This window comes from Emydura macquarii, unplaced genomic scaffold, assembly GCF_026122565.2.
Source record: "Emydura macquarii macquarii isolate MOO-44397 ecotype Brisbane River unplaced genomic scaffold, CSIRO-AGI_Emac_v2 contig_2473, whole genome shotgun sequence".
Classification (NCBI taxonomy): Eukaryota; Metazoa; Chordata; order Testudines; family Chelidae; genus Emydura; species Emydura macquarii.
Genome location: NW_027132610.1, coordinates 39,572,119 through 39,589,447, shown reverse-complemented (window position 1 = coordinate 39,589,447; position 17,329 = coordinate 39,572,119). Strand labels below are relative to the sequence as shown.

General features: G+C 40.3%; 1 long non-coding RNA gene across 1 annotated transcript in view; it reads right to left on the bottom strand.

Annotated features, from left to right (window-relative positions):
* The window catches only part of LOC137162882 (uncharacterized), a 39,942-nt gene extending 24,593 nt beyond the window's left edge, over positions 1-15,349 (bottom strand). The window contains exon 1 of the long non-coding RNA XR_010922546.1: positions 14,926-15,349. This is a non-coding gene — a long non-coding RNA (uncharacterized lncRNA). The remainder of the gene's footprint in view (positions 1-14,925) is intronic.
* Between the last annotated feature and the right edge of the window lie 1,980 nt (positions 15,350-17,329).

The window sequence follows — 17,329 nt, the reverse complement described above, 5'->3', positions numbered from 1 at the left end:
CTGGTCAACTAATGCCAAGACTATTGTTAATGAGCTGTTGAGTAGGCATTCCCAAAGAAGTCCTGACAGACCAAGGGACAAATTTCACATCCCAGCTGATGAGAGATGTCTGGGAACGACTCAAAGTCAAAGCACTAGCATCTGCAGATCAATGGCCTAGTAGAAATATTCAATAAGACACCAAGACATTCAAGAGGCTGCTCAAGAAATTCATTACCAAGGATCCTCAACATTAGGACCAACTGCTCCTGGCCCTACTCTTTGCCATAAGGGAAGTACCACAAGCCTCAACAGGGTTTTCACCATTTAAACTTCTACACGGGAAACAGCACCATTAGACCTGGTACAGGAAACATGGGGAAAGCCAGGGGCCAAGAGCTGAAAACATAATGCAATACGTTTTAAAGATACCTGAGAGGATGGAGGCTATGGGGGCACAAACTAGTAATAATATTATGGCTTTTCAGCTGGGTGAATGTTCTATTACTACTTCCAAATTCTGAATCTAAGATACTGGCCAAGTGGCAAGGCCCTTATGAGGTGGTAAAGAAGGTAGGAACCATGGACTACTTTATCACACAACCAGGGAACAAAACAATGAACAAATTTACCATGTAAGTTTGCTGAAGCTCTGGAAAGCTAGGGAAAACATCAAACCATATCTTGAGGAACTGGAACGGATTCTCCAAATTAATGACTGCCTAAAAGAAAGCTCAGTACCCCTGAGAGAGAACCTAAACCAGAAACAAAGGAAACAGGCACTCCAACTGGTAGCTGCTTTTCTAAAGGTATTCTCAGCTCTCCCTGGGAAGATGTCCTTGACCCACCATCAAATTAATATGGAACTAAGTAAAGTAATACAGGAAGAGCTCCAACCAATCCCCAACACACGGAGGGGGACTGTCAAGGAAAAGATAAGGATTAGGTTAGAACTCTGGGTAAGAGAGGAATCTCAAAGTGACTGGAGGATTCTTATTGTGCTTGTTCCAAAGCTGGATGGATCACTATGTTTCTGTATAGGCTTCATAAAGATGAATGCAATTTCAAAATTTGATATCTACCCCATGCTGTGGGTAGATGAACTCTTAGACCAGTTGGGACAAGCCTAGTACATCACCACTCTGGATTTGATGAATTGGCACTGGCAGATCCCCTTAATGCTGGATTCCAAGGAGAAGACTGCATTTTCTACATTGCTTGGCCCATTTCATGCTAAGACACTACCCTTTGTGTTACATGGGGTGGCAGCTACTTTTCAACATGTGATTGACCAACAGCATAGTCAATATGTGGCAACATAATCAATACTTGGACAATGTAATCATCAGTAGCAAGAATCAGGATTCCTACCTGGAAAAAATAGCCAACATTCTCCAATCACTGACGGAAGCCAGTGTGATGGTGGTAAACCAGGTGCTAGTTCTTGTCAAGGTTGTATGCATCAGCAGATCACTGACAGATTCATAGCTAGAAAACCAGACCAGCTCACCTGTATGTTAGTATTGTTCAAGATGGCTGCTGAACTTGTAAGAATGTGTTTGGTGTTTAGACTATAAAATCCTTATAAGTTGTTGCATGCATTAATCTTACTTGTGATGTCTGTATCCCATGCTATAAGGTCATATGCAAATTTTGCCTTATAATTGTAAAAAATGCCTGATCTGAACTTGTGAACCTAGGCAGGAAAAGTGGTTCCCCTGCCCATCAAGAACTATCAAGAACTAAATGGGCCACTGTGGAACATCATAACACAAAGGCTTGCGAAAAGGTATACTCGGCAATAGAAAAGAAATGCATGGCTGCCAAGTGGGCAAAAGAGAGCCTATGGCGCTACCTCCTCAGGAATGAGTTCACATTAGTTACTGATTGTGCCCCCGTGAGCTAGCTGAATGTCATGAAGACAAACCAGAGGATCATGATATGGTACCTGTCATTACATCCTGAACACAACACCAGGCAAGAAATTTCCACAAAGCCAATCTTCTGTCAAGAAAAGCAGCCTTCACCAGTCAATGCCAGACCTTGGTCTTGAGGGGAAAGATATGTAACAGGGTTTACAAACCTCATACTGAGCATAGGCAGAAGAGAGAGGAGAGTCTTCCTGTAAGCAGGGAAATCAGGCTGATCACACCCCTGCACAGCTGCCAGAACTGCCAGTCATGGAAACATGCACCCACAGCTGTGACTAATAAAGAAAAAAGCCCAACTCTGAAGAAGGGGGAACAGAGAGGGAACAGGAGGCAGAGGGGCAATAGCTTCTTGCCAGGCTGCCTCTGAGAAACCAAGAGGGAAACAAAAGGAAACTGTAAGCCTTGGAGCTTAAGGGCTGAGATATTCAATTTAAGTTAAGAGTTTATGAAATGATCTAATTGCAGACAAATTGAAGGGGAGCAGTTAGGAAAAAGCTGGGACTGTTAGAGAGACTGCACAAAGAACTGTTGACAATGATGTTTTAACTGTTTTACATTTCTCCAATATTCTCTTTATCCACTACTAATGAGAGAAGTATTCACACAATTCAGTTCCAAATAGCTGTGTACATTTTAATGTGTAACTTCCCATAATACACACAACTACAGGAGAGGGAGTTTGACCATCAGTGTTGACATTCTTACTGCATTTTTATTTCCAAAGGGAGAAAGATTATTTATGACACTAAGTCAGATTTGTTCACTTGAATTTGTTGGGTTTATTCCAAAATTTTGAGTGAAAAGTACTATTAAAAGACTGAGAAAATGATTAAATCATGAAGGAAATCTGTTCAATTTGCTACATTACAGTTAAACTCTAATTGACTAGAATCAGCTTTCCAATATATATAAAAAGCCTAAACTTGTAAGGGAAAAAAAATAAGTGCTAAAATTTTGAATAAAATCTTTATTTTATTATAGCAGATGAAATTAGATGAATGGCATTAAGAGGGACTACGTAACATACTAGAAAAATAATGTGATATCTATTGTATTTCACTATTTTTCAGTAGACTAAAGCATAAATACTGTTTGATGGATTTAACCTTCTTTCAGTAATAAAAAACGAGGGCTCTCTGCTGTACAGGATTAGTTCACAATTTCTCCAATTCTTATGCTGAGAGGCACTTACTTGTGCAGGTAGACCTACCAAAGCTACTGTTAACGGGTTCTGTTCAAGCAGAACAGGGATTTCTCTTTCTTTAAAGGACAAAATTTGACTATTCCATGACCTGTAAGGCTGAGAGGCTAGGGACATTTTATTACTTGATCAGGAAAAGTGACTCCAAGCAGTGTTTGCTTGGCTGTTTTGCCAGCAGTAGAAAACTTCCTATACATTAAGTATCAGCCAGTGGGAAAGGTTCTGCCTTAATCTTCCCATGTTCACTCAGAAGATAATTATTTTCTCCCTAGGGCAATGAGCACTTTTCAAAAACAAATCCAGAAATGATGTTTCAGCCCAGAGATTAAGCAAACCGTTCTCAGATTTTTAAACAAGGGGGAATCTACTATATTTGGAAGACACAGACAGTGCAGATGGATCAAATTAATTTTCTCTTAATGGCCATGTGTTCTCTTATTTTTAAGTATATTAGTATATGATACAAATACATATCTATGCACATTATGGCCTTAAAGTTGCATTCATTGTGCAATCAAGTCTCCCATTGAATCCCTGGTGCACAAGGAATTCAGTGTCAGGCCCAGAGTACTATGTGCATCCCAATAGAACTATTCAACCCTTAGCACATATGTGATGCTGTATGATTAAAATGTGACATTGAATAATTACAGTATGACCATGCATATCATTACTACCACTGTTATATACTTGCAACAAATCTTATACAAAGTATGTCATGTAAGAGTAGAAAGGGGGCATGGCCTACCTCAGAGGAAGACAGGGAGAAATCCTTGCCCACCTCCTAGTGGACAGAGCCAGGACACCCGCATCTGCTGTGCCGGAATCAGAAGGGAGGGACAGGAAGGGGAAGTATAAAAGGTGAGCCCTCTAGCTAGTTGGGCTAGAACTGCTGGAGGAGAAGGACATCTCTCCTCCGTTGCAGGTGCCCAAGCCTGACTGCTGCAGCACCAAGATCCTGGAGATGCAGCCGGAGCTGCCTGCCACCTGGGACACTGAGAAGCTGCCTGCTGCCGGGGATGCCAAGGAGCTGTTAGGGTTACTGCTTGATGGTTATCTGGGAGAGACAGACGATGACCTGAGGTCCAGGCACCCCAGGGAAGGGAGGTAGGAAGTAGCCTAGGGGAATCAGATAATAGTCTGGTTGGGCTGTGGTCTGATATGAAGTCAGCGTGCTTTGGCTGGGACCCCGCTGACCCAGTGGAAGAACCCTCCACCACTGTTAGGGCCCTGGGCTGGGACCCAGTGGAGTACAGTGAGGCTGGGTCCCCCTACCTCCTCCCCTGCTGCTGACCTCACCCTTGGGATGGTAGCTACCTCATCACCGGGGCCCGAGGCTGCTCACCAGCCCTGTCCCCTGCCACAGGGGTACAAACCCAGCTTGGTTCCACCCGAGGGCCAGAGCTTATGAATGCTAATTCCCTCCTTTGAGCTTTTGTCCCCACAGGAGCACTATAGCAAGGGGACATGACCTCCTTCACAGACAGGGTGGGGTGACCCAACGCCTTACAGTAAGGTACCAATGGAAAAAGTTATGATTTGCGGAGTATGATTATCCTGTTTACATGCATGTATCATCTTTGTGTTTGAAGTTATAAATATGACTTTCCATCTGGATTTCAAATGTGTTTGCTCCTGGGATAACAGTTCGTATCTAGTCTACCTCCATTGTGAATGAACAATGCCAGTTGATGGCCTATCAAAGAACATTTATCTCTCAAAATGGGCCATAGAAGGAGCTTATCCCCATCCGATGAGCCTTCCTGTGGATTTTTTAGCCAGAATATGGGTAAAATGGGTAATATTCAAAAATGGTAATATGCCTCCATTTTGTCTTCATTTTTTGCTTCATTTCTCTGGACTGGATTTCTAACAAGGAACCTCTAAACAAGGATTGATTTAAGTTCAGCATTATTGTGGGCACAAGAACAAATGGATCTAAACTGGCCATCAGGAAGTTTAGACGTGAAATTAGACGCAGGTTTCTAACCATCAGAGGAGTGAAGTTCTAGGACAGCCTTCCAAAGGGAGCAGTGGGGGCAAGAAACCTAGCTGGCTTCAAGACTGAGCTTGATAAATTTATGGAGGGGATGGTATGATGGGACAGCCTAATCTGGCAATTGACTGATCTTTGACTACTAGCGATAAATATGACCAATGGCCTATGATGGGATGTTAGATGGGGTGGATTCTGAGTTACTACAGAGAATTCTTTCTGGGTGTCTGGCTGGTGAATCTTGCCCACCTGCTCAGGGGGTAACTGACCGCCATATCTGAGGTCAGGAAGGACCTTTCCCCCAGGGCAGATTGGCATAGGCCTTTTTTTTGGGGGGGGGGGGGGGGATTCGCCTTCCTCTGCAGCATGGATCATTTGCTAGTGGATTCTCTGTACCTTGAAGTCTTTAAATCATTATTTGAGGACTTCAATAACTCAGTCTTAGATTAGGGGTCTATTACAGGAGTGGATGAGTGAAGTTCTGTGGCCTGCATTGTGCAGGAGGTCATACTAGAATGTCAATGTTTCCTATAGTCTGAGACCCCCAAGCTCTAGGGTAATTTCCAGAGATCTTTGCAAATTAGTTTATTTCACCACTGCTGAAAGAACTTTTGCAGTTAAGCTTAAGATCACTACTTTGATTGATGGACTTTATTCTCATCTGTATGTATAAGAACTTTTAATCATTATTCTCTGTTTTAATAAATATTAGTTTAGTTAGTTAATAAGCATTAGCTTTAAGTATGTATTTGGATAAGATCTGAAATATTCATTGACCTGGTTGATAATGTGTCCAGTCTTTTGGGATTGGTAGAATTTTTTATATATGACAGGGATTATTGAAAATCTTATCTATCGTATTTGACATGGCTGTCTAGTTGGTAGCCAGAAGGCTGAATGGCTTTAAGGAAACTGTTTTTGGCTTCTAGATAACCAGTGAGGTGATTCGAAGCTGTTTGTTGCTGGCTTGATATATCTTATGGAAGAATAACCATCATTATTGGGGGTTTGCCTGCCTCATTCTTTGCAGTTTTGCCCTATATAAACAATCTCAGCATGGTTCCCCTAAAGGCCAATGTCACAACATAAAAGGTAGAATATAATTAGCTGTGTAGGACCACAAAGAGAAGTCTCTTCTCATTTGGCCTCCACAACTGATGCCAGTCTTGACCTGGTTTGTCTGCTTTTCCCTCTATCATTTGTGTGTGCATTTACACGCATGCACACACACACAACTTTCTGGGATGCAGTTAAAGATGCTACATATATACATACTTAACACAAAACAATAAAAGCAAGGAAGTGAAAAGTTAAGCCATCAAGCAGTACATATCCTCTACTTCTCCACCTACAGGCAGACATCTTGCCAGTACTACTACTACCATACAACACACACCAGTCTGAACTCTGCTCCCTCAACTTTGCCTTCTACATGCAATCATTCCCTGTGCTACCCTCTCCCAACACCAAGAGGTGAATGTTTGATGAGTTGGCAGTGGTTGTTTGATAAAGGGAGTGGTAGAAGGCTGGCATTCCTAGGGAGAATGAGCTAAAATTGTGAGCTGAGATTTTCAAAGTTGCCTAAGGGATTTATACACTCAATTCCATACAAACAAATATTCCAGCACAAAAACAATATGTTCTGTAACAGCTGCTATTGTTTAAGTATTTTCACCAGCAACCCAAACAACAAAACACCACATGGAAATCAGGCAAACGGTTTATGAAAAGTCACAGCCTTAATCCATCTCCACTCAACACATGGAAGTCATCCAGCACACTCTATGCAAAAGCCCCTGCTCACTATTTGAGAGACTTGGTCAGAAGCTATCCCCAGAACAATTGGGATACACAAGAGCCCTGCCAGAGCTTCAGTCCCCTGAAGCAGCCCCAAGAACAATAAAGAAGCTGATGATGAGAGAAATCCACATGGACTACAAGCAAATAAGGCATTTTATGGTGGGGAGGAAGAATTTTGGCAAACACTGGTTAGTGGAATCTCTGGGCTCAAGAACTTTGAAAACCACTGCACTGGAGCACTGTGCTCTCTAGGCAACTCTTAGTTTTCATGAAACAGAGGACAAAACCCCAAGGGTTTAAATTCCTTTTATCAACATAAGTGAATTTTTCCTCAGCCACACATATATGCTTACAATATTGATCTAGGTACTGCCGGCTAGTTCTGTAACAGCATTGTTTATTTGTATGAAGCACACATTTTAGCAGCACCATGTACTCAGTATATTTTTCCCGTAGCAAATGAAAAATGTTTGGGGCATGTGGAGGGATGACATTTAAGATAACACACTTACAGCATTGTTTTAAGAAACAGAAAGTGCCTGTCCCAAGGGGGAATGGTATAGTAAATAGGGAGCCTCAGTGGATTGAATTAGCTTTTCATTTTCACAATTTTTTAAAATGTTCTCTTTCAGAAGAAGTACATGGTGCTTGAAATTATTAGAGGGTCAATGCCAGCATGAGTCTCTTATCTGGTGTGTGGTAATCATGGACAAGTACATTGGCACTCAGCAAATCACACCCCTTACTTTACTGCAGCTGTAGTGGACCACAAGTACAATTTAGCTTTTTCTGGTTTTTCTAAGTAAAGAAATCTATAATTAATTAAAATAATATAACAAAAATATACAGCAGAGATGAAAACATGCTGAATGAATGGGAAAATACCAATCCCTATCTCAGTGAGAAGGACATTTGATCAGACTAAGGTGAATATATTCTTACTGGAAGAGAAGTGTGGAGAGAGCCCAGACCTGGGAAAAATGCCTCCCTTCAGCCTTTTTAGATAAGGGGACTGTTCCTGAGTGAACCAAGAAAAATGGATGCGCTGCTCCCAGGAGAAAGGGGGAAGGAGACTAGCTGTGTTTCCAGGATGCTGTGGGTCTGACCAGTCACCTGTTTTTCAGAATCAGGAAGGAACTTTTCCTCTGGGGCCAAATTGGGTGAGGTCAAGTGAGGTTTTTCCATGTTCTTCACAGCATTACAGAGGCACAGCTGGGGTACAGAAGACTAGGATTTATAATCTAATATCAAATGAATAGGATGTGTAGTTTGTCACAACTTGTGGCCGATGTCAAGTGAAGATGAAGGTCAAAAGGGCCAGCTCCCATAGGTAAATGAAATCTGGGATTTTAGCTGGTTGACCTTGTGCCTATAAGGGGAAGGGGAGGCCTGAAGTCTACACAGACTGAAGTTCTGCCTTTGGTACTCACTTCTTTCCACACCTCCCTCACAGGTGGGAGATTCAGAAGACTCAAAAGCGAAATGAGGCCAGGGGTGATAGGCAGGAGGCATACCCCAAATTCTTGGTTCTATGGTAAGAGCCCTGTAAACCTGCACTGGACCCAGTTAAATCCCTTGTATGTGAGATGGGTAGGTGTATACTGCCCCTATCCAGTGTTAAATAAATAAAGTTGCAGCCTGCTGCTTAAAGTGCATTACAATATCTATCTTTCATTCACCTGAGTGTCCTGAGCAATGCAGCCACCTAGCACAGCTACTTAAATGGGATAATATCAGGTGTAAAAAGAAGCTAAGTAAAAACCTGCTATTGCGAACATTTGGGATAATAAATGACATTCTAAAGAGAAATCTCATCTTGATCTTGAATAAAAAGGTGCCACTATCTCAGGTGACATTTTACCGATAGAGTCATGATGCCCAGTTCCATTTCCTTAATGCAAAAAATCTCCCCGTGTAGTTCATGTGTAAAGAGTCCAAAATTGAGTCAATGGCTGCTCAAACAACATTATGGGAAAGAAAGCTGTTACTATTTGACATACAGAAAGCATGAGGTGAAAAACAGGTATGTTTTTAAAAATGAACTTATGAACACAACTACAAAGTAAATATTCTGACACAAACTATGGGCTTGTACCAAAGCCCTCAAATTAAACATTGAGAGAAACAGATGGCATTGGGCAGTACAAAAACAGGAGGTTAAAGGCAGTGCAGAGAAGTCTGCCACCACTAATTCCTGATCTTAGAATGCAGAATATGAATTTCTAGAATGGCTAAGTGTTCATGGAATGATATTATTACTTGGTATCCTGTTTTCTGGCAAGGAAGCATAAGAAAAGACTAGACACATTTTCCATCCAAATAATGAATATTTCTGGTTTAGTGTCGCTAATGCATGCAGGAAAATAACTGATGGAAAGGTGAAATAGCAATATGCGTGTAGAGAAGCAAAAAGCTAAGATTCAGAGAGAGACATTCATCCAACTCTTGGCTGATAGAGCATCCTGGTCAGCTTTTATCAGCTGTGTTCTTCTGTTCAAAATGAAGACCACACTTAGACTCACAGTGAAATTACACCGAGATTAATCAAAATGCCAGCTGCACCATTTATTGAGCTGTGAAATACTTCTATTCCCTTTTCAGCTGTGTGAACCTGAACGAATCTGCGGGGCAGGTCATCTATAGGAGAGCTCAAAATAGTTTTATTGCAGGCTGTTTGCTTGAGTATTAAATACTCCCTGCTCATTTAAGAGTTCTGATCAATGATTTTCTCTAAAGGAATAGGAGAGCTATGTACAGAATAGAATGTAGTTTTCTGGTAGCTTTTCATAAACTCAGAGATGGGAGAGATCTATTAAAGTGTCCAAAGGTGCAAGGTGCTGAGCATCATCGTCTCCCATTGAAATCAACAGAGCATGAAAGTGCTCAGCATCTTGCCTGAGATTCAGTTTGGGATTATAGGATCCTATATTATAGGATTGGGCCCCCAGTTCAACTTCCTGCCAAAGAAAGATGGCATTTGAAGTCCTTTATTTCCTAATAAGCAGTATCCATCCAAAGGGAAAAAACACAGATAACTAGTTTGTGTTTTGATAGATGGTAAACAATAAAGCAGCATTAAAACCAGCCAGCCAGTATAAAGTATTTATTCTAGTGTCTGTGCATATATATGCAGCTTTGGGACTTATGCTCTAATTAACTTAGAGCATGTAGCATCTCTCTTTTACCTATATTGGGAAAAGTAAAATGAGTGCAGCAGATTTGAGGATGAGTAACATAACGCCACTGATAATAGAAATAAGAGAAAAGATATGGGAATATTCTAAAAATGGAAGATGTAGACTCTGCTGGTGACATTTTTAAAGCATATTTGCAGACATATTTTGTATTGTTATTGACAAGGACACTTGTATCAGAAAGTGCACGGTTCACCAATTCATTACACTACTTTTCCTCTGTGAATAATTGGACATCTCTAAATTACCTATCTTAAAGAGAATAATACAACTCCGGGGAGGACAAAGTCAATGGAAAAAGGAGTGAACTTAGCCTTTACTTTAATATATGTATAATCACCAACAGGATCTTTTAAAGCAAACATTTTCCAGATTTGATACAATTCTTGTTATTTATCCACTATTATTTTGTGCAAATATTCATGTCAGTTCATGATCTACCAATATTAAAATACAGAGAGATGAGGCGCACTGACAAATAATGTAATATTTTTTACTTTTTTTTTTAACCTATATAGTGTAACTATTTGTTTCCTTGCCAGCTGTTTCATTCTACAACAATTTTTCCTGCTGTGTGATTGGAAAATGGCTTCTGGTATTTTCATAAGGGCTAATTCTATACCCTTACAATATGTAGTGAAGTATTCCACAGTAGTCCAATTGATTTCAATGGGACTACACACAGGGTATGAGTAAAGGTGACAACATCTGGGCATTAAAGTGCGGTGATGGTTAGAAAAGTGATTTTGTTTGACATTTTGGGGAAAATCCTCTGTTCCTCTTACTCACATGAGTAAAGAGCAGAATTTGGCTGTTGGTGTTATGAGTTTCTTTTCCACCAATGACTTGCAAATATGGGACATGATTCTACCACTTTTACTTAGTATGAGTACCAGAGTACGCTGTAAGCAATCTCATTGATTTTAATGGCACAGTGTAGGGAACTGCCCCATATAAGTGAATGGAGCAGAATTTTCATATATTGCTGAATTCAAGACAAATTAAAACTCGTCTAATGATACCTACTATTAGCTCAACCTGAAATCTGTCAGTGGAGCTGTTTGTCAGAATTTAGGACTCTCTGCCAAAAAATATCCATAGTCTAAGATATGGAAAGCACAGAATGCTATAGATATTATCACCTTAGGAGGAGGTCTATGGATCTTCTGTATGGAGAAGATAATTTTTGTAATATTGGGTCTTTAGCTGGAAGTTTGCCACTGATTAATATTGTTATGGGTGGACTCAGAAGTTGAAGCTGTTAGAGTCTCATCAGTTTTTTCATAGCATGCCAGCAAGTTTTTAGTCTTTGAAGAGAGTCTATTGTTAGTTTGGTTATTCAAGGTTTTTTTGAGAGAAGCTGCAGCATGTATCAGGAGACTTTGCTCACTCACTCACCTCACTCGAGAGAATTCTTGGGGCAGAATAGCTTCCTGGGAACCAGGCATTGACCTTGGGTTGAGATTTCGGAATGAAGTGATTGCCTGTTAGATATTTTAAAATATGTGAACCAGTATGGGAATGGAGACAGTCATAAATAGCAATCGATGCAACTTGTGAGCTGGGAGAGAATAGGAAGAGCCAGCACCATCTGACCAGCCTGTTCTCTGTGGACTCCAGCACAAGCTTAGTGGACCATGGAACACAGCGCGGGAACTACAGATGTAGGGGATTTATTGCAGAGGAGGCCAATCACAGAGGCACATATCTATTTCCAGTGAAGGAATGGAAAATAGACGATGAATTCTTTGTATCGTTTTAGACTTTCTGCATAATATATAATTGTGCTTGTACATCATTTCTCTTTCCCATCTCATCAGGATAAAACTATTACACTGTACTGTATGACTTCATCCACCAGGAAGAAAAGACAATTTCATTTATCCTAAAGGTCATATTGGCTGCTCAGGAGAGAATGGACAATGGGTGGGGATCTTTACAAGGAAATTTTATTGGAAATTTTCTCTTTTGAGCTGCTGCAGACAGAGTTCATTGCTGGACAGGATGATCTGGGCAAATAACGGTACAATACTAATACAATGCCATATTCATATTATATCATGTTAAATATAGGCTGCTTATCCAAGTTTAAAGACTACCATAGCTAAATATCCACTAACCAATATGTGACCTGTCCGTGCGTAGGGTAGCCACCTGAAAATGCCAAGGTTTGGGCAGCCTGTAAAAGGAGAGCAGATTCTCCCAGCACTGGTGGGTGACACTGAAGCCAGACTTCCCAACCAGCCACAAACAGTGCTTCTGATTCCCCACACTGGTTGTCAAGAAGCCAAAATAAAAATATACACAGCCCCCTTTACTGCATTTCAGTCTCTGGCTTCCGTTAAGCACACGCTTGTGCTGCAGCCATCCTGTCTGGGGTGTCGCCCAGACACAGCACAATTTGAAATACAAATATATCAACCATATCCATAACTTCCATTACACACAACACATGAACATAAACATCATCATCTTACTTAGCACATTATAGCCTTTCTAACAGTAGCTGACATGGCATATTTCATATTAAATTTTATGATTTTGACACTGATGTTAAACAATAAATGCCACCCACACCATCCAGCCAGCATGACAAAATATAACAAAGTTACTCTTAGTAAACATAAGAGAGGGGGGTTATTAAAGGTCAAGGGCTCATTATTCAGGGTCCACTGGTGGTCTAGATATACTCTTGCTTTGCATTTGGGTTTTAGCGCTTCTTGAAAGGTTTGGTGCTCCAGGAATCTTCAGCTGGAGAGATCCAGCCAGCTGAAGCAACACAAAGGGACTGAACTGGGGGGACTCGGGGGACTGATGTTTATCTTTACTGTTTTTTAAAAAAAAAAAAAAAAAAAAAAAAAAGCATTCAGAACATTTTAGGCTTTTGTTGTGAACACTAAGCCTTGGTGAAGATTTGGCACTCTCTTATGCTGTCTTCCTGCCAGGATATACCCAGCTAGATTTGTTAATGCTGAACGATCATGGTAGTATCACATAAAGCAGGAAGAGTGTGATTTAGTTCAAATAGGTACTATTATTGCCAAGTCTACATTCAGTTTCAAATCTGCCCTGCTTGGTTATGTTAGTTTATCTTTTTGTAAGAGCTGTGATTTTGGTTGGATGGGCAGAGGAGATTATAAGCAATGTGCTGGTTTTGCATTATTTTGCTATCACCACAAATTTGGCAAACTTACTGTATAGTTTGGCTTCATACAGGAGTAATATTAGTAGCTGATGTCTGATGACAAACTATCTCTAGGGACTGTACAAGGGAGGATGATGCATATGTAGGCTTGGAAGGATTAGATTTTTATCAGTAAATGTTGGTAAATATTTCACCATACCCACACAAAACAAAAAATATTTTTATTGGTATTTATCCAAATTTACAGATAGGAAAAATAAGAATTGCTGCTTGCAAACTTAGAATTTGATATAAGCCTATTTAATTTGTCAATATCACATGTCAAAATATTGAATGTGTGCTTTAACGGTCGCAAAACTTTAAGGTTTTGAATCTCATGCCCACTGTCATTAAATAATTATTGTTTGATTCCCTCATAATAGTGCGCAAGTGTGAAAAATTAAATGAATAAAAATTGAAAAAACGCCTAAAAATAAAACCGATTATCTGTCAATTATAAAAAGTTAAAAATCAGATTCTGCCAAGTCTACACATCAAATGTTAACCCAAAGGGCAAATGTCTAAATGCAATTTTTTTTTTCAAGATACAGACTATGGCACTGCACCTCTAAGAGCCATATTCAGTTGGGAGCTTGATTTGTTGCACTCAATGAACAGGCAGAATCCCCTTACTACACCCACCCCCACATACAAAATATGGTTATGTATAAATAAATATGCGCCTGGGTATTTCTTTACTGGCTTATTTCCAGAATAAAACCAGAAAGCGTTTAAACCAATAAAGATCTGTACATACAGCTGAGCTTGTGGTTGGGCATTCACTGGTTGAGGATCATTTAGAAATTGGCTATAGGATGTTCAGTTATGAGAAGCCCATATTTTCCCTATCACGTGTAGGTTGAAGTAAACTGCGGGTTATTTTCCTCTGTGCAGATTAGGGCCTGATACAAAAGCCTTTTGAAATCAATGGTGAGACTTCCATTGTGTTCAGTGCACTTTGGATCAGGCTAATAAGAAATCAGAATAAATTCTCCAAATTCCTTAAAACTGCATAAATAAATAAAACATTCATTGATAGCTCTTCTCGGAATGTTATTAACTAGATGGTCTTCATTTAGGCATCAGTTCAGCAAAACACTTAAGCCTGTGCTTAACTTTTCATTTCCATTGTGATTTATGCCCGTGCTTAAGTGCTTTGCTGAAGCAGGGCATTAATTAAACTGTTGATAACTTTACTGAATTGCATTTGTATACACTTTCATCCCTGCATTTTAACAGAGGGAAAAAATCTAAACAGGTGTTTTGTTGCCATGAGCACTCAAAATATCCTTAGAAATAAAAAAGTTACATTTTAGCTATTGAATTTTTAATCTCACACATTTTAGGTTTTTGGGCTGCTGGGCATAATGAGAGGAAATGCAATTAATTTCAGTAATAACTTCCATTTGCAATACATAATTCCATGCAACAACATTACATTAAAATGTTAAGGAGAGAAGGAAGGAATAACTGTAAGGGGAAAAATAGAAGTTAATTATCCCATGGATGCTAATTTTCTAGTTAACTTTCTAAATATATGCAGCAAATGTGTGGAGAGAGCAAGAGAGAAGGGAAACAAACACAGCAGAAGTTGCTGAAGGGAAAGCTTAATTACCACAAGGGTGAAAGCATTGACTCACCACTGGCACCTCCTCGTGGCCAAGCATGGCCGTTCTCTCTCCCCTGGGGTCATCTGCCAGTGGCTGCTCCACCTCTGCAGTGGCCTGCCTCATCCTGTGATTTGGCCCTCTGGCCAGGCCACTTCAAAGTCTCTCCCGTTCCAGAGTGGTCCATGAACAAAAAGCAAATTAAGTAAATCAGAGATAGAGGGGAATGACTCCCTGGCAGAATGTATCAGGATCTGGCTCTCCCTTCCCTCAGGGACGGGCCTTCACACAATGGTTGTCTGGAAAGCTTCTGCTTCAGGCACTGAGGGCTGCACATCTGCTCTCTTCCCTGGTCTACCCACCAGTAAGCTGCTTTGCTCCCTTTTAACTCCTCCTCCAGCCTGTGCATCTCTTGCAGGTGTGGCAAGGTGGAGCCAGCTGAGCCCAGAGCAGCTCATTAACCCCTGGTTGTCCAGTGTGGAGTTTGTGTACCCCATCACATAGGGAATAAGAGCAAAGTAAATCACTTTTTGGTAATCCAGTGAACTGCACAAAGTATTCATACAGGCTTCTGGCTTATACAAAAGCCCCAGTCATTACAAAGAGTTCTATTTTAGTAAGACAATCTATTACTAGTCTTACCTAGAAGACCTGACTAAGACTAGTCTTACTAAAACTAGTAATACATTGCTACAATTAACAAAAATTCTTTATAAAGAACCATTTTTAGTTTCCCTCCACCCCCCAAATTTTGTATGTAGAGTACTAATTACAACAAACCTTAATATTAGAGTGAAGGCCTGATCACTTGTCCCTAATGTAACTACAGTTCAGGTCTGTCATTACTTCTGACTATACTTCTTAGGAAATATTGTGCCTGTCACAGTTCCAGGGTAAATGCATCTGTATTTTCCCTTCCATGGTTCCCCAAGGGCACCCACTTAAAGATTTCTGGCTCCTGGCCATCATTTCTCTTGGGTGGAGACTCAAGACATCTCATTCCCTTCTAACCAGCAGTTTTAAGGCTGCACAGCTCTCTGATCTACACTGTGATATCACCAGCAAGCCAGTCTATCTAAAAGATCAGTTCCTGTGCTTTGCTTTTTCTCCAAAGGCTGATGTGAGGGTGGGAGCTGACAGCACCTCAGGCTGTGGAGGAGGCAAAGGGAAGGGGGAGCGCCAACTCCTCCAGCTGTGGAGTTGTAGGGGTATGTGTGAGCCAACTCCTCTGGCCATGGGAAGTGGGAGGGGGCACAGAACATGCCCCTCCAAAAGCAGTCAGTTTTATCCCTGGACATGCCCCTGATTGCCATCAGTTACCAGCACATATATTCTTAAGCATTATAAAAGCATTAGAGAGAAAGCATATCAAAACAATAAAAGAACTTACACTCATGCTAAAAAGTTACCAGAGGTCACCACCAACCAACCACAACACAGGGCTCTGGTTGTCAGTCCTTCAAACCCCACCACTGAATTCTCTGTGGTTATAAATTTATATCAGATTTTAGATCAGGAGCTAGAACGAAGACCCCGACTCAGTTTAAACTTGGGATATTTATCCAAAAGTCCTGTCTTTTTCTGTGGGTCTCTGGAAAATCTAGTTTGAACCAGAATATGCAAGACTCCCCAGGAAGTGGTATCTCTCTGGAGGTGGTATAGCTTAAGAGCTTTTCATTATCACCCTCTACTATTTTCACTTCCTGGAGAAGCTGTGGTTACCCTCCCCACATAGAGTGCATATAATCCCTTGCTCACAATGGTACATAAACTATTGATACACTTAATACAATATAGTCTTCCAAAGATATTACAAGACATTTTCATATCTACCACAGTGCCATCAGCATTTTACTAAGTAGTGAGTTCTACTTAAAAACTCATGGCACAATATGGTCCATTTTATTTAGAGGCTTTTAATTTACTACCAAATTAAATATGGTGCTCATTTTTAAATTATATATGTCAAAATATAGGGTTTGTGGGTTCAGATGCCTCTTTGTACTTCCAATGCCCAAACATTACTTCAATTAAAAAGTTTCTATATATAAATATAAATTAAGACACATAAAATATATATTTAAACCAAAGTAAGAGTGAATATATAGTGCCTTTGAGTGGTCAGTTAATTGAATGCTGGGTTTTCAAAGCAGTGACAGATCAGTAAATCATTTCTTTAAAATAAGGATTTTAGCGCTTACACATACAATACTATGTGCATGCAGGAAAGCTCTCTACATGGATTACACAGCATATTGCTTATGGAATACACAGCAGTTCTGAAGATTAAAGATCCATGAATACACAAGAACACATTGTGGTTTTATCATCTATTCTGCCAGTAATCTGGATTAAGGGTTTTTAGCAGTACACATTTGGACACGACAATCAATAATGACACCAAGAGGAGTGTTTCTCATATAGACTTAGCTGTGGA